The sequence below is a fragment of the Dasypus novemcinctus genome, chromosome 11 (genome assembly GCF_030445035.2).
Source record: "Dasypus novemcinctus isolate mDasNov1 chromosome 11, mDasNov1.1.hap2, whole genome shotgun sequence".
Classification (NCBI taxonomy): domain Eukaryota; kingdom Metazoa; phylum Chordata; class Mammalia; order Cingulata; family Dasypodidae; genus Dasypus; species Dasypus novemcinctus.
The window spans coordinates 109,567,356-109,590,930 of NC_080683.1; the positions used below are offsets into that span (position 1 = coordinate 109,567,356).

Below are 23,575 nucleotides of genomic sequence, written 5' to 3' on the forward strand. Positions count from 1 at the left end.
AACATACACTTATAAAATCCAGCAATCCACTCCTATTTGCTCAAAGAAGATGTATGTCCACACAAAAATCTGTATACAAATGGCCATAGCACTTTCATCAAGCTAAAAACTGTAAACAATTCAAATGTTCATAACAGGTGAATGGATAAACAAATTTTGGCATATTCTTCAGTGGAATACTACTCAGCAATGAAAATAAATTAATTACTGGTATATGCAATAGAATGGATGAATTACGCAAAAGCTAAAGAAGTCAGACACAAAAGTATACTTAACATAAAATTCTATATTTATGAAGCCCTGGTAATAATCAATTTCATCTCCAATGACAGAATATCAGAGGTAGTCTGGGGACAGGCGAGGGAGAGATGAATTGGGAAATAGCCCAAGGAAAAAGTTTTATTATTTTTTTATTTTATTTATTCATTTTTTAAAAAAAATATTACATTCAAAAAATATGAGGTCCCCATTCGCCCCCGCCGCCCCCACCCCACCACTCCCCCCACAGCAACACTCTCCCCCATCATCATGACACATTCATTGCATTTGGTGAGTACCTCAGGAAAAAGTTTTAGATGATTAAAGTATTCTATTTCTTCATTGTGCTGGTGATTATAAGGATATTTAAATATGTCAAAATTCATTGATATATATACTTAAAATGGTGCATTTTATTGTATGTAAACTATACTAAATAAAGTTGATTTTTAAAAAACAGTGTCCTTGACATAGAAAGAAATTTTATATCATTTTATTTATTATTCTCTTACCCATGATGAGTTAATATCTGATTACTCTGAAAATATTATGAAAAGAAAAAATTATGTATAGAAGCAATTACTGAGACCAGATGGTTTCCTGCTCTTTGAAGAATTAAGACAGCATTAATGATATTGCTCTAGATGTCTGTAAAGAACCTTATCTCTATGGACCTTGTATCAGTACATAACTATAAAATATCACCATAGAGCAGTGGCTCTAATTTGCCTATCTCTGTTTGCATGGCCTAAGGGTTAACCAGGACATATAGGCACCGTTACCCATCTATCTGAATTCTGAAATGGAAGAGGCCTTTGCTTACCAGCTCCAGCACCACGGACTGGAGGGACATCTGTCCTGCATTCCCCAGGAGGAGACAGGAACTCTGAGCAGCTGGATGGACACCCAGGCACATAATGTCCCCTTCTCGTCTTCTTTTTAGGGGCAGTGGGAAGATAACATAGGACTACCAGATGGCCACCTCTCATTACTGCCTGCCGCACTCTGCTGAACTGAGAGTAAATCAATCAGCATTCAGGAGGAGTGAATGGCACAAAAGGGGAGATAGATGTGTGTGGAAGCCATTTCAGCCAAGTCAGATGACGCCCAGAGAAATGACAACACACATTAATCTCTATATTGCCTCCAGGTGCCATGCAAATGAGCTCTCCATTTCTTTATACAAACAGCTGTTATCTTCCTGTTACCACTTTCACAAAAAAAATATTCTAGTGATGGCCTGGCAGGTTAGCCCTGGCGATGAGCACAGACGTGTGTATTAGACTCGCTCTGCTCCGGGAGGCCCCGGCCCGTGCTGTAGGGATGACTCCGGGAACCGCGGCCCCGGCAGAAGGTAGGGCCCTGGCAAAGCAGCAGTCAGATCCAGAGTCATCTGAAAACACGTGCACTTAAATGAGCACCGTGGACTTGCCATTTGGATATTGCAGGAGTCAGCAAGGATTTTTTTTTTCTCTGAAAGAAAATGGAAATAAATTCGGGGGTATTTTTTTTAACACATTTCACGTGCTCTCAGGTCGGCTGTAATTCTGGGCAAGCGTGCTGCATTGGATTGTCTTCTCTGTGGGTGGGAAAAACACCATGTTAGACAGTAAGGTTGACCCCCAATTTTTTAAAAACCAAATCAACCAATAGTATCTCCATTAAATTTCATTCCTGCGCAGTTGAAGCTGTTCTCTGACAGAGCCTCTAGCATCACTTCCACTGCCCTTTTATTTTTTTCCCTCTTTTTTTTTAACGTTACATTAAAATATATATATATATATAAGAGGCCCCATATACCCCCTATCCCCCTCACCCCACTCCTCTCACATCAACAACCTCTTTCATCATCGTAGCACATTGATTGCATTTGGTGAATACATCTTGAAGCACTGCTGCACCACATGGATAATGGTTTACATTGTATTTTACACGCTCCCCCATTCCACCCAGTGGGCCATGGTAGGACATACAATGTCCAGCATCTGTCCCTGCAGTACCCCCAGGACAACTCCAACTCCTGAAAATGCCCCCACACCATATCCCTTCTTTCCTCTCCCTACCCTCAGCAGCTACCGGGGCCACTTTCTCCACATCATTCCACTGCCCTTTTAGAATTGAATATGGCTGCCCTCTAGTGGGGTTGACTGAATTAGAAATGCCTTCCAGAGCCTTCAAACAGCCAGAGAGACCAACCAGAGGGGTTCAACAGCCTCCTCTCCCAAAATTATGGCAGGGAGCACAAATTAGCGAATTTAGAAATCACAAAATGAGCTGCAAGACTCTCTGGTACTGTTCTTAGGTTTTTATCTTCTGGAAAATTTCTATTCTTACCCAGCAACAGATCCAGATTTGAGAGGTCTGAAGCATGTATGTTTTAGGGTAGGAAGAGCTAGTTAAGAGAAAAAACACAAAATTATAAATACAGAAGTCTATATAAAAGTGAATGTTTAGACTGAGAAAGAAATATGAACTCAATATTTAAAAGCTAACAAATAAATAAGAAAATTTTGACATTTTGAAAGTTCTGTCAATCTTTCAGTTTTTATATTTGGCTTCCACTAGGAAATTCCTTGTCTTCATATTTGAATTTGGGTATAATCAATAATTTTGGAAAACATGCAAAATTAATCTGCAATTAAGTCATTCCCAAGAGGAATTCACATATATTTTTAAGTCGCTGTTATTTTGCATGGAATACACAACTGTACAATTAAATTGCTCTTATAAGACATATATTGAGCTTTCATAAGTGCACACAGCTTTGCTACTAGAACTCGTTCTCAGGCCCTTTCTCTGCCAGGATCCAACTCTGCATGCTTTGTCGGGATGGGATCCATCAGCCATGCCAAAACGTAACCCAACACATTGGGATCCATAAAACCTGCAGCCCTGCACAAAGGTACACTCACTGGTTGTAGTAACACTTCTACCAGTTTTTTTTTTACCTTAGACAGAAGGGTTCTCACAAACTCAATTTTACACAATTCTCACAAAAATATACACTGTGTTTATAACTGTTTACGCTGCAGGAGAGAGCTTCCACTTTGACTGGGCATCCATCTTCTACTTATGACTTTACATGGAGGACGACTTGAAGGATTTTCCAGAGGAGCTAATGAGCAAAATTCAGAGGAGCATGTGCTTTCCTTCTCAAAAGAGTTCACGCTGGAGCAGTCAGTAGCACATTTACATGGGAGCGATGCTTCATTTCAGCAAAATGTTGCCCATATAATTAAATCAAATCCTTTAATTTGAAATTCTTAAGTTTTGTTTGCATTTTATTTTTGTACTAGTTTGTATCTGCATTAAATAGAAAATTTGATATTCCAGCTATGAGTCAATGGCACCTCGGCACCTTCCCCTGCTGGACTTTGGAACTTTGATTGCTCTACAGGACAACATTGGATTGAGTTCAGACTTTATGGCTCAGTCACTCAATATTCAGAATCCCAATCTGAGGCCTGGTGGCTTTGGTATTACCTTCCATCGTTTGTAGGTATCTAAGCTAGGCTTGTGGTCAGCTGTCATGAAGAGTCCATTCTAACAGGTAGTTCTCCAGGAATTTTACTCCCAAATATTGACATCTGCCATCATGTTGTGCCTTAAATCATCATGTAATTCAACAATGAGAGCACTCATTATTAAGGAAAGCCATGAAAGGGTTTAATCTGCAACATAATATGCCCCTCTATTTTTACAGATATATATTTTTCCAATTACATTAGTGATTATTTCCACCACATGGTAAAGAGCCAGGTTGAGAAACAAACAAACAAAAAAACTGTCATTGTGGTAGCAAATTATACATTCTATGAAACCCATCCACCAGATACCCAATAGGCAAATTACCAGTGTTTTAAACATCCCCGTCCTTTTATAGCAGCTGTGCCTTCTCAGTATAACCCAAGCAACCGGTTTGGATTGGGATAAGAGCCTTAACAGACATAAGTTGTCAAGCTCTAAAGGACGTTTTAACAAATTCTAAAATATAATCTTGTAGAAGTGCCCAGAGAGGAGGTATTTTTTCTTAAGAAAACCTTTGATGTAGTAAAGAACAGTCAGAAATTGAAATTTAAAAAGCAATATCCTTTACAATAGCATAAAATATGAAATATAGATAAATCCAACAAAAAGATGTTCAAGAATAGTACACTGAAAACCATAAAACATTGCTGAGAGAAATTAAGGAAGACCTAAATAAATGGAAAAATATGCCATGTTCACGCGTCAGGAGACGCAGTATTACAAAGTTAACAAATACATCAATGGGCGTGTACAAATAGGCTCACAAATAATTGTACTTCTGATTTTTGACAAAGGTGCAAAAGCAGTTTAGTGGCACCAGGGATAGTCTTCAACAAATGGTGCTGGAACAATTGAATATACATATATGTAAAAAAAAAAAAAAAAGGAAAGGAAAAAAACGAACTCTGACTTTACCTCACCCTACACAAAAGATAACTCAATAGATCATAGAACTAAATGGAAAACTTAAAAACATATTACTTATAGAAGAAAATACAGGAAAAGATCTCTGTGACCTTGGGTTGGGCAAAGATTTCTTAGATATGACATAAGTATAACCCATAAAAGAATAAACTGATAAATTAGACTTTACCAAAATTAAAACTTCTGTATTTCAAAAGACATTATTAAACAAATAAAAAGATAAGACATAGACTAGAAGAAAAATCCTTGCAAATCATTTATCTGATAAAGGACTTGTTTCCAGAATATATAAAGAACTCTCAAAATTCAATAAATAACCAACCAACCCAATTTTTAAAAAATTTGAACAGATATTTCACCAAAGAAGATATATGAATGATAAATAAGCACTTGAAAAAATGTTCAACATTATTAGGGAAATGGTTATTATATTCCTCAAGATTCTATAGAAAACTGAATCAACAGGAGATGTCTGTAAATAGTATGAGATTTTATAAGAGTCTCTCACATGACCGTGGGGATACACAGGTCCAGGTTCCTCAGGCAGGCTGCAAACCAGGGGTTCCGATGAAAGTCCAATGAAGGTCCTTGATGAGTTTCTGGGAGACATTGGCTGTCCAAAAAGGAGCTGGGTAATTCTCTCTGAATGCTGAAATCACTTCCCCTTTTAGGGCATTCAACTGATTGGATAAAACATCACTCATTGCTGATGGCAGTCTTCCTGGTTGATTGTAGATGTAATCAGCCACCTGTGCAGTAAACTCACTGATGGCTAAAGCCCATAAATGTCCTGGCATTACAATTAGCCTAGGGCTTGCTTGACCAAACAACTGGGCACAATTACCTGGCCAAGTTGGCACATTAGCCTAACCATCACAGTCCACCCCTTGTTAACTTGACAACCATACACATTACCTTAAACCATACTTAGTCTCTAAGAAATATATATATATATATATATATTTCTGCCAAACAATGTTAAATTTTCCTGTATACAACCAGAAATTCATTAATTCCCTACAGAATAGGGCACAAGTCCTTGGGTAATATTCATTCTTAAACTTGACATCCTTATACATTATGTCATGAAACTAATACTTGTCATATGATAAGGGAAAATGTTGGGAAAGAAAACAAAGAATTTAGCCTAACCATCACAGATGTTAAAACCTAAATAAGATGACACTACATATCCAGTGGAAAGACTAAAATGAAAAAGAATGACCATACCAAGTGTTAGTATGTGAAGGAACTGGAAATTTCATACAGTGTTGTGGGCATATAAAGTGGTATAATACATTGAAAAACGTTTTGATGATTTCTTAAAAAAAAAATACACCCACCACATGATCCAGTCATTTTTATTTTTATTTTATTTATTTTATTTATTTTTGAGGTACCAGGGTGGGGGATTGAATCCCAGACCTCGTATGTAGGAAGCGGAAGCTCAACCACTAAGCACATTGGCTCCCTGATCTAGTCATTCTTTACCCAAGAGAAATGAAAACACATGTCCGTACAAAGACCTGTATGGGAATTTTCATAGCAGCATTCTTTGTAATAACCTAAAATGGGAAACAATCCAGATGTCCATCAATAAGTGAATGGATAAATAAATGATGGTGTATCCATATAATGAAATGCTACTCATCGATATAAAGAAACGAACTATTGATTCACACAACAATGTGGAGAAATTTAAAATAATTATGCCAAGTTTGAGAGGCCAGACTGAAAGTCAAGAGACCTACTATATGACTCCATTTATATAAAATTCTAGATATTTTCTTTGAGGACACTTAAGGATTTTCTTCTTTTTATTTTACATGGGGACATTTTTGGGACATTTGGAATTGTCCTGCATGACATTGCAATGATGGAAACAGGCCATTACACTGTTTGTGATAACCTATGAAATTGTGCGGGGCAAAGTATGAACTATATAATGTAACCTATAGTTCATGGTTAACAGCAATGCTTCAATATGTGTTCATCAATTGTAACAAATGTATCACATTAATGAAAGATGGTGTTCATTGGGGAACACCTATTGAAACAGAACATCTATTGAAACAGAAAATAGACCAGTGGTTTCCCAAGCACTGGGAGGGTTGAAAAGGTTGGGAGAGAAGGTTTGGAAAGAGGCTTGAGAAAACTTTTGAGGATGGTGGATGTATTTGCTACTTTGACTGTCATGATGGCTTCATCAGCATATATATATGTCAGAACTCATCAAATTATACGTTTCAAGTATGTGTAATTTATTATATCTGTTACACCCCTAATGAGCTATTTTTTTAAGTTGCCCAAGATTTCTTCTATTTTTAATTTTTTTTTTTATTTTTAAAGAAGCTTTAGATTACATAAATGTTACATCAAAAATATAGGGGATTCCCACATGTTAGAAAGAAATTTTCTTCTGGAAGAAAATAAGGCTCACCCAATTGTGGAGAAGAAAAGAATTTATTCTCAGTCTTGCAAGAAGGAGTGCACAACCAGAAAACGTGGCTGGTGCCCCGAACAAAGAAAAATGACACAATTTGTACCCCTAAGCCTAGCACACAAGCCCTTCCTCTGTTTCTCCATAGATTGGATACTTCAGAGGTTACAGACTATCCGAGAAAATCTAACTTTCTCATGCAAAAGTTTGTGATGAACCGCTTCCCCCATCACATTCCAACCATTTTAGTTTTTACCTGCTCCCCTTTGCCAAATAAGGAATGGAATTTAGTGCTGAATTGGTATTGACTTAGCTCTTTCTTGGGCATCTTTTTTACTGCCTATAGGACTGGCTTAAGCTTGTTTCTTTTGTTCCTGCTTAACCCGGGAGTGGGAGACTGAGGCAGTAGGCTGCCCGGTTACAGTAATCAATATTTTCTTCCTTTATGTGAAAACTAAACTAATCTTCGTTTCTTACACATATGCCCCACCCTCCAGCCTTCCCACACTTTCCCCCACGAACACCATCTTTCATTACTGTGGTACATTTGTTATAACTGATGAACATATATTGAAGCACTGCTATTAACCATAAACTATAGTTTACATTATATAGTTCATACTTTGCCCCACACAATTTTATTAGGTTATCACAAAAGGTGTAATGGCCTGTTTCCATCATTGCAATGTCATACAGGACAATCCCAAATGTCCCAAAAATGTCCCCACGTAAAATAAAAAGAAGAAAATCCTTAAGTGTCCTCAAAGAATATGCTCTCTCAAAACTCTCCATGTGGATCAGAATGACCTCAGTGCAGTAAATATCCAGCAAATACCACTTACATCTTCTCCTGGAGCTTTTCTTTTGCCACCATTTACCTAATATGATTTCCTCTTGGTTCCTCTCCAGCCTCTTAGAGCCTCCCTTTTGGGTTTTCTTCCCTGGGTCTTACCCCTCCTCCCCGTCATGGAAGAGCATTCTTTAGGGTCTGCAGCTGGTCTTTATTTTATTTCCACGTACACTCCCTCCTGAGCAACCTCTCTACTCCCTAAACCACAGCCACCATTTTTACACAATAACTCTCAAATATACATCTAACTCCTATTCTCTCTCCCAAACTCTGTATTTCTCCCACTGTACATCACAGAACTTAAAACTTAATGAGTGCAAAAGTGCGTCTTCTCATCACAACCTGTTGCCTGACCCATGTTCAGGTCTCAGTTTGTTACACCACCCGGTCACCCACGCTGGACAAAGCATAGCAGACAAGAGCACATGCTCAGGGTTCAGATCCTGAAATCCTCACTTACTAGATAGGTGTCTTGGGCAAGTGATTGAACCTCTCTGTGCCTTGTTCCATCTGTATCATGAGTATCTTCCTCATAAGGTCACTGCAAGGATTAAACAAGACAGTAAAAAAAAAGTGTCTATACGGTGCCTGACACGTAGTAAGCGTTCAGCGATTACTAGCGAGCACCAGTGGCAATGTCTGCCTGTCTCCATCCCATTATTCACCAAGGACTGTTTCTTTCTGCAGCCTACCTTCCCTCTGCTGTTCCTGATCGCAGTTTCCTTATATCTTAGAGAGTCTACTCTCTGAATCTATTTTCTTCAGTCCATTCTTTAAAGAACTTCCTAAATCCCAGGTCAGAGCATGCCCTTCCACAGTCAGAATCCTTTAGTTGGTCCCCGAATCCTGAGAGCATAGTCCTCAGTAGGGTAATCTGTAAACTTTGATACCACCCACACCTTTTGTCATCCTCCCAAAACCCTGCCCTGCCCCACTGTCACGTGCTTGTTTACACTGGGCCATCCTGGGCTACCCATCCCCCAGGTTCAGCTGAAGCACCATCTTCTTAATCAACTCAGCCAATCTCTCTTCATGGCCTCCATTGCTTTTTGTTTATATTTCAGTTTGGGTGCTTACATTATTGCCATTTATCAGCTTGCCTGTTCCTCCTGCAGGGTCTGTGTCTCCCCTTTGTCTAGGCATCCAATGAAGAATTGCTGAGCGGAATGAAATGGAAAGAACGAACATGACAAACAGCCTGCCTAACAGCTGCCTAATGTCTCCCTGGTAATGTCACCTGCTCATGGAGGTTCTTTGTAGACTGACACTTTACAAATTAGCATCCTGTTCAAGCTGAAAGAGCACCAGAGAGCCATCTCGACGGAAGGCACACAGAGTGATAGCAGCAATACCGTGGACAGGTTGGAGAAGAACAAGTGCTGACTTATTATTGGGCATCCTAATGTTTTTTTCTGAAATTAAGACATCTCTCTTCTGAGAAGGAACTTGTTTACCATTCACCACTCAGGAATGTCAACCAAGCATCCCAGCAACCCTCTCCAGTATTATTTTCTACATTAGAGTGCAGGCTTTACATTGGGAATAAGACTCTGCTTGGCCATGGAAGAATTTATTCTTCCTTGACTCGGCCAGCTCACACACCAAGGCCAAGTAGGATGGGGCACAGGGTTAGAACGGGAGAAGAGGAATGAACAGAAGAGATGGTTCTCAATTCCCACCAAAATTTCCAAACTGTTGGTGAGATCTTATTTATATGGAAATAATCTTTCAGGTTCCAGTTTAGTAGACCAGCATCTTTGAAAAATTTTCACTAAAACAGCCAATAACAAGTACATAACTGTCACCAGAGATTTTTGCCCTTTCTTTTCCCAGAAACTTTGGAGTTACCACACAACCCACATCACTTTCATTTGGGGCCCACCTACTGCTAACGGCGGGCCAGCCATCGAAGACTGAAATATGGATCGGAGAAGGGAAAGGGTGTGTACTACCTGCCCTTCCACTATTGTCACTTGTGGCCATGATTTCTGTATCTTTGTCCCTCTTAGAGAGCTGGGTCAATGAACTCCTCCCCTTTGTCTATTCCAGCACTTAGTCAAGAGGTTGGGTTCTGGTAGAATGAAATGCTTTTGAATAAATGAAAAAACCATGCACTCCGCTCAGAGGTGGAGCAGTCAGAGCAGGACACAGAGCAGAAAAAGGGTTGGCTTTTGGAAACAACTTTGTTTCCTCTTCCTTGGTACTAGTTGAACCAACTATATATGAGGGAAAATTCATTTAGTTCTAGACACAGGTACATAAACATGACTACTAAGTAATTTTTAACTCCAAAATTTAGAAAATATAGGACAAATTCTCCCTCCATCTAAAAATGCATAGGTATGGGCCATGATGTGGACCATTGACCATGAGGTGCAGAGATGCCCAAAGATGTACTTACCAAATGCAATGGATGTGTCATGATGATGGGAATGAGTGTTGCTGGGGGGGGAGAGGTGGGGTGGAGGTGGTGGGGTTGAATGGGACCTCATATATATATATTTTTTAATGTAATATTATTACAAAGTCAATAAAAAAATAAAAATAAAAATAAAATAAAATGCAATAGCCAGCCTAAAAAAATAAAAAAATAATAAAAATGCATAGGAAGACTAATCTAGGCAAAATGGGGCTTGCTGAAAGCCAGGTACTTGTCATTCCAGATAAACTGAACATAAAGAGAGCTAGGCCTCCTGCTTTCACCCCAACCCCTGCCAGATAAATACTCACCTCCGAGAAGGCTGGGAAGATCCACCTCCCAAGCTCTCTCCCCTTTGTAGCCAGTTACAGAGTAACCTGCCGCAGTCCTCCCAGAAGCCACGGGGCTGCTGCAACAGAGCGAAGTCCGGCCCGAGGCTCCACGGGGATGTGCTGAGCAAAGGCCGGGGCCCTGCGAGCGCAGCCTCCACGCCCAGCTGCTGCGGCCTCCATGAGACCCTGCTCCCAGGAGGGCCCGACGGGCAATGGAGCCTGTCCTGGCAGCCTTCCTGAGGGAGCTCCCGGGCTGGTTCCTCTTCTCTGGAGTCTTCCTGCCCGTGACGCTGCTGCTGCTGCTCCTTATCGCTTACTTCAGGATCAAACTGATTGAGGGTAAGTGGGAAGCCGCACCCGAAGGGGTGAGAAGCCCCTCCCCACCGCCCACCTTCGAAGCAAGCCCATCACTGGCAGTGAGCCTGGGAGGCCTGGAGAAGCACCGCCTTTTGGCTTTGGGTGCCTCTCCCAAAGCCCTCTCTCAAGATACTTAGTTGGTGGGTGTGGCAGAGTTTGAGCCTTTCGACAGGGCGTGTTGTTGCTGGGATGGGAGCACCTGCCATGGGGACCCTTTGCCTATAGCCCTTTGTAGACAGAGGACATTCTAATGGCGAGCCTGCCCTTTTGACACATGGTCGCTTGTCCTTGGTTCTCAAGACAATATATTCACACGCACTTTTCAATGTGCCTCATCTACATGGCAAATGTGTATGTGTGTCTGCTTCTTTCTCATCCACTGGCCTTCTACTAAGGAACTGTTCAAAGCACTCTGCTGTCACAGTGTTTGGCAAAGGTCAAACACTAATCCATATTTGACAGCTTGGTGTAAACTTACCCTGAGATTAAAAAACAAAACCTCAGGAAGCTTAAAGTAATGTGGACCTAGACGTTTGGGTCCTAGACTGAGAATATTTATTCTGCTGTAACTGAAAGGACTGAAACTTGGCTGTGACTTGATCGACTATGTGTTATTACTGAACCCAGTAAACATTAGGGGTTAATATCCTTTTTAGCAATATTGGCAAAAACCAGTAATATTTCATAATTTGGAATGGTACTAAAAACCGAATTTGAAAACCCCTCTTCTAGAAAACCTTGCCAAGTCCAAGCAATACTTTCATGTATGTTACTGTATAAACAGATGCTCACAATCTTCAATCACTAACGCCATAACACACAATCTAAAATCTAACAGAAGTACAACTGAGGATACTCATTCCTATTATGAGATTTAGAACACTCATTTCTACCATGAGATTTAGAACATAATGTACTCTATGTCCTATCATGGGGATATAGAGCACATTATGCAATTGTCAGTTTTCCATCATGCCTTTCGTTTTCCCTTGCCTTTTGCTTTCCATCATCCCGTTTGCTTTCCCCTGCCTTTTGCTGTCCATGAACAGCTCTTTTATTGAATGATCCAGCTATATTCAGTCTCGCTGCACAGGATAAATCCTTTTCTTGATTATAGCAGTTTATCCTGCACTGCTCCATGGCCAGTAATTTGTTACCACTGAGTCCTGGAGAAGAGTCCCCCAAAAAGGAAGAGAAAAATTAGAAATGTCCAAGATCCTAACTATAGTTTCCTTTCTGGGATTTCCAAATTGGTTTAAGGCCAGCTCCTGCTGACATTTCCATTTTGAAGGCCTTTCAAAGCTCTTGCAATGGCCGCCATCAGCCATGCACATCCAGGCTCCGCTGACTCCAGGTATCCGTGGAGCCTGTAAAGGCATCGTCGGGGTCTTGAATACTTCATGGAGTTTCCAATTCATCTCTGCTGCCTCTTTGGCTAGATAAAATTGTCAGTATTTCAAAAACATATCAAGCATTATAAAACGCAAACAGGCCATGATAGCCTCATGGATTTCAAGGTCTCCTACTAGCCTCTACTTACCAGTCCATACAGGTCAGAAAATTCAGGCCACCTGGCATTTGGGCTGGACTCGGCAAAAGACAGTGACTCTTAGTTATAGCTCTACCTATCCCAGGATGACACGTGGGAGACCTGTCTAGAAGACGTAAAATTCAAAGGAGACAATTGTAAGGTATAAACACCTCAGTCACCTTCCTTTAGCGTGCCCTGGAAAAGTCACCTTGCCAATGAAAGGGTGGCCTGGGATCACCGGGCACAACAGCACGGGCCAGGGCAGGTGCTGCTGATGGTTGTGCCATGGCACCCCTTTGACTTCAACGCACCCCTGCCCCTTTAAGTTGTCCAGAGACCAAGATGTGGCCAAAAATTATCATGCTGAGGTTAAGTTTATAGCTCAAAACAATTGGAAGTGCTTCTGGAAGGCTGGAGGAGAACTTCCTCACCCTTTCTCTATTCCGAATTCAGAAATGATACCGAGCTTTTCTTATCTTCCAGTCTTGCCCGCAAAGGTGGGCCTGTCGCTTCCCTCTCCAAGCCTTCAATTTTTGCAGCACAGGATCTAACTCAAGAGACACCAAGAAGTACAGCCTCATGTGATGAGGGCCAATGCTCCCAGGCAGAAGAGTTTCACCAGCCTGGGGGCTTGCTCCCAATTACACCACACCCCTGGATCAGAGTAGTTCTCACTCACTCATTCATTCAAACAAATATTTGAGACTCTGCCTTGTTCTAAGCATTGTTTTATGTATTGGATCACACTTTTACCATGGGGCTTTCAGGTCTGAGTAAAACACTCCTAGTTCTAGAAAACCACAAAAGGCATCTGGCAAAATCATCAGGAGTTGGAGGGGAGATGTTGCAAATGTCTAGTTCTGGCCTTAGCCTCTTTGGATGCCTGGTCAGAGGCCGGAAGAATGACCCTGCTTTCTCCTTACTGCAAGACCCGAGGTCAAAGCTGAACACTCCCACCAGGGGCAGGACTGCTGGAACGCGTAGGGCAGCCCCAGCAATGCAACCAATGGCTCTGCTCTGCGGCTCTTCTCCACTTCCTCCTCCTTTTTCTGGCCCTAACTGGTGTGTGCCTGGAATATCCAGGCTACAGGTGAAGAGCAGAGGAGGGCTGAGAGAGAAGGCGGAAAGAGCTATGTTAAAATCTGTGCCTCTGTCACTTAGTGCAACGGGGGTCCTCTGAGGTTCGTTATTGGAAAGAATTCAAATGACCAAAGCACTCCCTTAGTGGCCTGCCAGGGAACCATCTGGAGGCCAGCACGAGGGCCACACAGCTGACCAGACTGAAGTGCTCTTTCTTCCTTTTGCTTTCTGTTGACACTGGGTCCCCAGCCAGGCAGCATGGCAGTCCTGGGTGCTACCAGGTTCCTGGCCACGGTGGCAGTTGAAGGGAGAGGTACAGGCTATACTGTATTATTCTCTCAAGAATTCCCAGCGCAAAATATCCTCATTTATACTTCCCTCCTCCCCCATTTGAGATTTGCACATCCTGTTTTGGAGTAATTCTTGACCAGGTCTTCCAGTGCTAGTAACAACCTTGGACTATGCATGTGCTCATTTGTATGTGGATTTCTTCCTTTCTTTTTCAAATTTTCCTTTCTTCTGAAAAAAAAAAAAAAAACACTCAGAGAATGCAACTTTTTAAAATTGTTTTTTTCTGTAATTGTTTGCCTAAGGGTAAGTGGTAATATCCTCTCCATTTTGAGAGCAAATGAGATCCCTTGCCCTCAAATAAAATATCACTTTGTATCTCCATTTAGTACTCTCAAAAACTGTACACAGATGGCCAAATGTCATGTCGTTAATCTTCCAACCAGGGTTATGGCAAGTGTAATCATTCCTATTTGGTTCCTGTAAAGTGAGGGACATTGACAGATTAACTGGTGTGCTCATGGACCCCCCAGAGTCCTGAGTTCTAAAATAGGAAACCAGCTTGCCTCTCTCCTGCCTTAGTCCGTCAGGCAAGAGAGGCATTTTAGGGAGTGATGGAGAGCACATGGAGGTATTGTAATCACTCAACATTAATCCCCACACTTCAAGCCTTAGGAGGTAATGGTGCATGCAAATTTAATTAGTATGTAGAGAACATCAATTTTCTCACAAAGGAAGAAAGAAAATTCTCTAACATCCTGCACTCTTCTATCTTTGTCAATTGCCTTGAAGAGTAGTGCCTGGTGTAGATGCTTTGAGTCTTGAACTTTCCACAGCCAAATCCTCATCAACCACTGCCATGGGCAGTTCAGATCTCCTAGGATAGAAGTTTTCGTTAACTTACCTCTCCAGGTCCCGAAATTCTACCTCCATTCGCACCCCTGATCCTCCAAATACCATTCCCTGATAAAGAGCAAATCGTTTGCTCTCTAAAATAACCAATGTAATATATGTGTGTCTATTGAGTACCTTAAAGTTTTTGTATGGAGTTAGATCCGAAATAAGGTCAGATAACTGGTCAGGTTCTGGCCTTTAGCAATTTACATTCTAAAACAGACCACTAAGAGATGGAAAATATACAGGGTAGAAAGTATCTTCCACTGGACTTCATTGCTCATCCGCCATGAAAAAGGAAAACATGTTGAAAAGCAAAATCATTTAAGAGTTAGCAGAGTGAAATTGCCAAGAGCTTACTGCTAGTCAAACCAAAGAGAGTTTGAATCTCAATTCTGTTGACTGTGGCCACAATACCTAACCCCTGAAGCTTCAGGGTGCTTAACTGTAAAAGGGAAGCAATAGTAGGGCAGGGTTACAGGACTGGTGTGGGAATTAAGTGAGGTGACATACATAACGTTTTAACAGTGCCTATTCTGAACAACTGTTAGTCATAACTAACCCTGCTGGATTATAAATGCCAAGAAGACAGGGATTGTGTCATTATAATAGCTATTACTAAAATTATTTTGGAATAATTAAGTAATCTACCTAAGGTCACCTAGCTAGAAAGTGGTGGAGACAGTTTTTGAACTCCGGCTGTCTGGCTCCAGAGCTAGCCCTCTCGGTAAGTGTTCAGTAGACATCTGCTGAATAGATGAACCCTTTTGGCCTAGGCAAAGGACTTGGGAAATTTTAAACAAGACAGGAATTTCACAAAAGCTTTGATTTACTCAATCTCCTGATATAACAGGAGTAATTGTAATTATTGAGGATGGTGATTCCTTGGCATCAAGACCCAACCTTGAGTCAGGAAGATTATATTTCTTCACCCATGGCCCAGTAGGGAAAACTTCATTTCCTGCAGAATTTTCCACAAGCTCAGGTGTCTTCAGGGTCATCTGCCTGCTTAATCTATGTCCTCCTTAATGGACCTGTTGAAATAAAGTGATGGGCAATTGCAAGCCATTTCAAGGGAGGAGCAAATGACTTAATTTTGTTCTCTACAAAGTGCCCAGCATGAACACTTTATTTGCTGGATACTGAACTCCTGTAGGTTGATGGGCTTCCTCTCGGTCCCTCTATTCTCCTCTCTACTCTTAGAGCTCTTCTCTTTCAACCTCATTACTCAGGTCATCCAAAATTTTTTTTTAAGATTTATTGTACTTCATTTATTTGTTGTGTACCCCTCCACCCCAGTCATTTGCGCTCGCTGTCTGCCCTCAGCTCTCTGCAGCGTCACAGGCCACCTTGCCTTCACCAGGAGGCTCTGGAAATGAAACCCACAGCCTCCCATATGGTAGATGGGAGCCCAGTTGCTTGAGCCACATCCGTTTCCCTCATCCACTTTCAGTTATGCAATTGGTATCCTGGTCCTTCATTCAAAACCCCTGTTGTGCAGTTAGTCTTTGATAATTCAGCATAAAACAGGGAAGATATTACTCATATTCCAATGAGTTTATAGTCTAAGTCATGACCAACCTCAAAGCAATACCTTTAAGATTCCAAAGATGTAGAAAGAGTCACTGGGGACAGGGAGAACAGTATAACCAGGTAGTAAGGGCTGTGTGGGCTCTGGAGCCAGACTGCCTGGGAGCAAATCTTGAATCCATCGCTTTTGTGGCCTTTGGCAAGTTGCTTCATTTCAATTTCACTCTGCCTTAGTTTCCTCTTCTGTAAATTAAGAATAGCAATGAACTCATAAGGTCGTTGCAGGAATGAAATAACGTATGCAAAGGGCTTCACGATGTCTTGGCACAGAGCAAGTGCTCAATAAATATTAGCTGTTGAATCTCAAGGCTCAAGTAGCCTAGGGCTTTGTCACCTCCGATGCACACACACCTTCTCCAGACAAAAGTGATGCACTACTGTGGGGACTGCCAGAGTCCAAGGAACACGGGGAATGGGAAATGTCACTAGACTTGGTAATAAGGAAGTCACTGATGAGTTTTAACATTTTAGTTGACTAAACAGAAGTTATATTTTAAGGGTTTAGGGAGTGTGTAGGATGTGAAAAGTTGAAAGTAAGAGTGATTAGTGAAATACGCCAAAAAGTCAATGGGAGAAGAATAATTTGACTGCAAAAGGTCAAACTAGGCCTTTTTTTTTTTTCCCTTTCCTTTTAAAGCCCCAGCCCCCTGGCCTCTAGGCGTGCTTCATAAATACTTATTGAAGGTGTGGCGGTGGGGAGGGGAGAGGAGTCAATAAATAACAATTTTTATTGTGGGGTAATGTGTCCACTGCAACCCGGCACAACTCTTTAGAAATACACATTTACAACTCTTTAGAAATACACATTTACGTTTCTTTTGGGAGCAACTGAGGAGCTAAGAAGTGATCCTGCAATAGAGCTTGCTCTGCAATGGGGCTTCTGTGACTCTCCAGAGCCCCCAGGGTCAGAAATGCAGGCCAGTAACCACCTCCCAGCTGAAGTCACCAACCACACTCAGCTTTCCAAAGTATTAACTGATTCTTTTCTTTTCAGTTAACGAAGAACTATCCCAGACTCCTGATTGCCAGCATAGGTGCAAGGATGGACCTTCCCTGTACCAGAGATTCAAACAGATGTGACTGCTCGAGACAAGTCAATGGATACAGCACTATGGGTTTCTACGAGTCAGAGAGCAATGGTCTAAGACTCTGCTAATAAAGTAGGTTAATAACTTAGAACCATAGCAAACAGACAACTAAGATGCTTGTTCTGGAACATGTTGAAAAGTGGCAGCTGTTACCCAAGTGGACTTCTATGAGATGCAGCCTAAATAGCAGTTCTTCAGAGAGTATGAAGAAAAATAAGATTTTCTTGGGTATGTTCTACGGACTGGCCATACTGCAACTGTTTTTACTTTTATAATGACATATAAAAGGGGCATTTTTAAAAATAAAAATGATTTAAAACAAGTCTTAATTTTATGTAAACCCAAGGAAGCCCATATTATTCTGATTTTCAAGAAGAAACTCTGGTAGAGAACAAATGAATAGCAAAAGTGGTTTGGAGATCAACGTGGAATCCCTATACAAAGGTATTCCCACACCCTTCTCTTGTGGTTCAGCAACCCTCAAATAGCACCTCTTTCCAGACATCACTTCTGGCCCTGAGCTGCTTCTCTCTGCTCCCCAGTCGCATTAACACATCACATCTTGATTGAGACAAACAACCCACAAAACAAGGCGGGTAACCTGATACGTGATACGGATCACCCTTGAATGCAGCTTTCAAATGCCGTGACCTGGAAATACTGGCAATTTGGGGTTAGGAAGGGGAAAGGAGAACAGAATGTCCACATTAACTCCTGGGAATTTAATTCAAGCTCAGCCTCTAAAACCAAAACACCAGGGAGCTATTTCTAAAGAAAGAAAGAAGTCAACGTTTCACTAGCAGGATTCTTCTCTTTCAGTGGGAACCCCAAAGAGCCATTAAATTGAAAAGAATCATTTAATTCAAGATGATCATTAAAATAGATTGTGACTACTCCTGTGCTCTCCACATTTTTCTAGTTAAAGTTAGCAAAAGATGTTTAACATGTCCTCAGTGCCAGTCTGGTCATAGTCCAATCACGGCCATGAATTTAACAGGCTATTAGAGTGGTTGCCTTTATAAAAGAGAATGAGTGAATTTGGTCACCTGTTAAAGAAATGCACCTAGTTCCATAGTGGCACAGACATATAAAAGATTGTGTGGGTGACCAAATGAATGCACCACCAATGACAAATAGTTTCTGCTTCCCCTCCTCCCCCACACCCTAAATTTTTTCTGCATCAAGCTGCTAGTGCTCATTTGCACTTCTTGCATAATATAAAACTCACTGTTCAACAGAAGAGACCCATTTCTGTGTTTTATTGCATTTGATTACCATGAAAATGTTCTGCTGGGCTTTGAGACTGAGGCAATTTAGAACGTGTCCATGCCATATGGAAAGAATAACAATATCTTGCAATTTGAGGAGGGATCTCTTTTTAGCCCCTGGTGGAAATCAGCTTATGTAAAAATGCTTTAACAGAAGGTGTGAAAGAATGCATTGGATTCCCATCTCTGGCAACTGCCAAATCCATGGCTCAGCAGATGAGGTTTGCTCCACTTTCTTCTGGTAACAGGCATTCCGGAAGCCTAATTTTTGGCTTTGGTGGATTCCAGGCCACCAGCTCTGTCTTCCTGGAGAAAATGCATCTCAAGTACTGTAGTAACGAATGAGCTCAAACATACATGTGTTCAGGAACAAGCATATCCAAGTTGTTTAGAGCAAGATGTTTATTTTGGTGCTGTTGAATTAAGATGAGAGAAAAGAATCTCTCATGAAATCATCACTAGATTTGTATTTTTTTTTTTTAATTCCCCTCCCCTCCCCTGGTTGTCTGTTTTCTGTGTCTTTTTGCTGCGTCTTGTTTCTTTGTTCGCTTCTGTTATCGTCAGCGGCACGGGAAGTGTGGGCGGCGCCATTCCTCAGCAGGCTGCTCCCTCCTTCGCGCTGGGAGGCTCTCCTCACGGGTGCACTCCTTGCGCATGGGGCTCCCCCACGCGGGGGACACCCCTGTGTGGCAGGGCACTCCTTGCGCGCATCAGCACTGCGCATGGGCCAGCTCCACACGGGTCGAGGAGGCCCGGGGCTTGAACCGCGGGCCTCCCATGTAGTAGACCGACGCCCTAACCACTGGGCCAAAGTCCATTTCCCAGATTTGTATTTTTTTTTAACATGTAGAGGGGGAAGAGAAAGAATGATGTCTGCTTTCCCATGGAAAGAACAAGTCCAAAGGATTTCACTCTCACCTGCTTGAGGGCACTGCTAACAAATTTGTCACACCCTTCCAGGGCACAGTCCATCAGCTGCCTAGGCCTTTCCTTTGCTCCCAGATACTGGCCAAGGTCAAGGGCCAGATCTCATGGGCTCTCCTTCACTGCTGCTGCCCATGCTGACTGGCTGGGTCTCCTTCTACATTTGGTTCCATCCTGCGCTCCAAAGCCGTTACCCAGGAGGCAGTGCTGCTCCCTCAGAACCCTAAAAGGTCTCACGCCCACATTTCCGAATCATGTTTCTAATATTCTCCTATCTGAAAGAATTTCCCAATAGGGATGATCCGTGCCTCCAGCATGAGACCCTTCAATGAAACACTTTGGTGCTTTAAGTACTGGCATATTGCCCTTTAGTCAATGAAGATTTGCAAAGGATTAAAAAATTGGTTTTCCAGCACTAAAGTAAATATTACGTTTCCATCTGTTTTGCTAATGGTCTTCAGACATGCTTCTCCTGATCCATAAAATACATTGATAAAGCAGAAAATATGGCAAGGAAGGGCATGTCACTTTCTTTATCTCTGACCCTTTTTAAAGTAAACTGTTTTACTTATAATTAATCTGGCCAGGTTACAACTTCCAGTATTTACTGGATATAATTTAGAGGTAACTGGAAAATCAAGAACAAATAAACATATGCCAAGCACAGCTCTTCCTTGAAAATCTTAAGTTCTTTGGTAGATTGCATTCATAACTGTTAAACACATTTTGGTTTAATGAAGTTTGTTTAATGAAGTTTAATGGTCTGTTTTTAAAAAAAAAAATGCTTAGACTGCTCATGAGATTCTGGCTTCCTGATACTGAATTAATATTTTAATCAGAAGAGACCTCTGAGTTTTATCATCAGAACATACACAATGAGTTTACCCTGGCAAATGAGTGAAAAGCAGAACATAACAGTAAACATGTATTTAAAAAAAAAAAAGTTATCACCAAATAGGGGACTTAAAAATATTTTTCCACTTTTTCTTTTACATTTTTCAAACCTATGTTCCCCAAGCCCAGATTCCCAGAGGAGGTCCTGAACCTTTCTTTCTGTAATAAAGGAGCCCTTTAAGAATCTGATGCAAGCCAGGCACTTCCTTTAATTCATAGGAAAAAAATGCACATACTCCTTACTTTACATCCAATTCCAGGGGAAATCTCAGCTTCTTGAAACCTATCCAGAGTGTGTGGTTAGGAACCCTCCAGCCAACCTTAGAAATTATTTGTGCTGTTTCTTGTACCTGTCACTTTGCCTCTACACAGAAAAGTAGATGGTAAAGGTTGCTGATATTGTAGGGTTCACAGGAAAGTCGGGTCCAAAGACCTCCAAAGGCCAAACCTTCCTGACGGACTTCCCAATTAACCACATACTATTATGGAATTCTATCACGAGAGGCCCTAAAACACGCCGCTACACCAGCAGTATCTTCCATCAACTTCCCCTGGTGGGTTAACACATGCACAGTTTCTCAAAATAATTCCTGTTTTTCAGGACATTATTGTGCCAGCACTCTACTAGGTATTTTTATACACTGTTGTTTCATCCAATCAGAACATGTCTATGTTGGGATGCTTTACTACCCTCACTTTATGGAGGTTTCAGAGCCCTCCTTAAAGCCACATGGCCAGCCACTCAAAGGGATTCAAATGGTCATCTGTGGAATTCTAGTGCCAGGCTCTTGGCCTTGCCACCCAGGATTACCAACAGGCTGTGTTCTTTTCTGAGGCCCACTCCCCAGCAAAGGATCAGTGCAAGTCCATGTTAAATTTCCTAAAAATAATAAAAAGTGTGTTCCCCTGTTCGATTTGGATAGATCTAACTTATTTAATCTCTAACCCTAGGGTACAGAGAGGTGGGATTGTGGAGGAGGAAAGATGAGTGAACGTGTGTTAGAATCATGCAAACTTTCATGGGGGTGCAAGAAACTAGTGGTCATAAGTTTTTCTTTAATAGGAGATGGAAGCATGCAGCTCCGTGTTTACTTCTGGAAACCAAAGCTTTGTGTAAAATCCTGAATTTATGGGGAGGGAGGGTAGGAAAGCATGTGCCTGCCTGTTCTTCTCCTGATCCCTTGCCCTCATTCCTGAACTACACGAGACTGAGCCCCCTTGGGCTTTGCGAACGCCCATCACTGGGTGTTTTTATTATAGTTTATTTCATTTTAATAGGTACTTCCTTTCTTACCTGCTATCCTTTTGTAACATGTGCTGACCCTTTCCTGTTCCCATCTCTTTCCTGGGAAAATACAATAATAAATAGATTTATCGGTATCATGGGAAAAGTGTGTTTGTTCCCTAGGGTTGGTACCTCAGTAGTGACATTTGCATACCCTACCTAGGTTTGCACTACTTCCTAAAGCGAGCGTGCTTCCCGCGTATTAGTCTGGTGCAAAAGTAATAGCGGTTTTGCATCATTGAAATTTGCCATTTGATATTGGCATACATTTTTAAATAAATGTGGTTATGTTATACATTATTTTAATGTACATTTCTCACTTTGTTTTTTTGCTAATGACTTATTACTTAATAGTTTAGACTATGGAAATGATGTTAGACAAAAGGCAAATTCGAGCGATTTTCTTGAGTTCAAAATGGGTGGTAAAGCAGAGGAGACAACTCCCAACATCAACACTGCATTTGGCCCAGGAACTGCTAATGAATGTAGACTGCAGAGTGGTGGTTCACTAAGTTTTGCAAAGGAGATAAGAGCCTTGAAGATAGGAAGTACAGTGGTCGGCCATAAGAAGTTGACAACGACCACCTGAGAGCAATGACTGAAGCTGGTCCTCTTAAAATACACGAGAAGTTGCCGAAAAACTCAACGTCGACCATTCTGTGGTCATTGGGCATTTGAAGCAAACTGGAAAGGTGAAAAAGCTCGGTAAGTGGGCACCTCATGAGCTGACTGAAATTTTAAAAATTGTTGTTTAAGTGTTGTCTTCTCTTATGCTACGCAATGAACCCTATCTCAATTGGATTGTGCTGTGTGACGACAAGTGGATTTATGTGATGACCAGCTCAGTGGCTGGACTGAGAAGCTCCAAAGCACTTCCCAAAGCCAAACTTGCACCAAAAAAAATGGTGATGGTCACTATTTGGTGGTCTGCTTCCAGTCTGATCCACTACAGGTTTCTGAATCCTAGCAAAATCAATACAACAAAAAGGTATGCTCAGCAAATGGATGAGATGCATCGAAAACTCCACTGCCGGCATTGGTTAACAGAAAGGACCCAATTCTTCTCCACAACGCCCGACCACATATTGTACAACAAACTCTTCCAAAGTTGAACCAACTGGGTTACGAAGTTTTGCCTCATCTACCACATTCCCCTGACCTCTAAGCCAACTGACTACATCCTCAAGCACCTTTTTTTTTTTAAAGATTTATTTCTCTCCCCTCCCCCCCTCCCCCTCCCCCGCCCCAGTTGTCTGTTCTGTGGGTCTATTTGCTGTGTCTTCTAATTTGCCCACTTCTGTTGTTTTCAGCAGCACGGGAATCTGTGTCTTTTTGTTGCGTCATCTTGTGTCAGCTCTCCATGTGTGCGGCGCCATTCCTGGGCAGGCTGCACTTTCACACTGGGCGGCTCTCCTTAAGGGTGCACTCGTTGTGCATGGGGCTCCCCTATGCAGGGAACACCCCTGCGTGACATGGCACTCCTTGCGCACATCAGCACTGCACATGGGCCAGCTCCACATGGGTCAAGGAGGCCCGGGGTTTGAACCTCAGACCTCACATGTGGTGCACGGACGCCCTAACCACTGGGCCAAGTCTGCTTCCCTATCTTCAAGCATCTTGACAAC

The 23,575-nt window shown here is 41.7% G+C and overlaps 1 long non-coding RNA gene across 2 annotated transcripts; it reads right to left on the reverse strand.

Moving 5' to 3' along the window:
- Positions 1 to 306: 306 nt before the first annotated feature.
- Positions 307 to 11,078, reverse strand: LOC139440021 (uncharacterized). Of its 2 annotated transcripts, none has more exons than XR_011650139.1 (3): positions 10,731 to 11,078; positions 8,461 to 8,541; positions 307 to 1,731 (listed from the first exon to the last, which is right to left on the reverse strand). It is a non-coding gene; the product is annotated as an uncharacterized lncRNA (long non-coding RNA). The 2 variants fall into 2 exon arrangements; XR_011650140.1 differs by lacking the exon at positions 10,731 to 11,078 and adding an exon at positions 8,693 to 8,832.
- Positions 11,079 to 23,575: the final 12,497 nt, after the last annotated feature.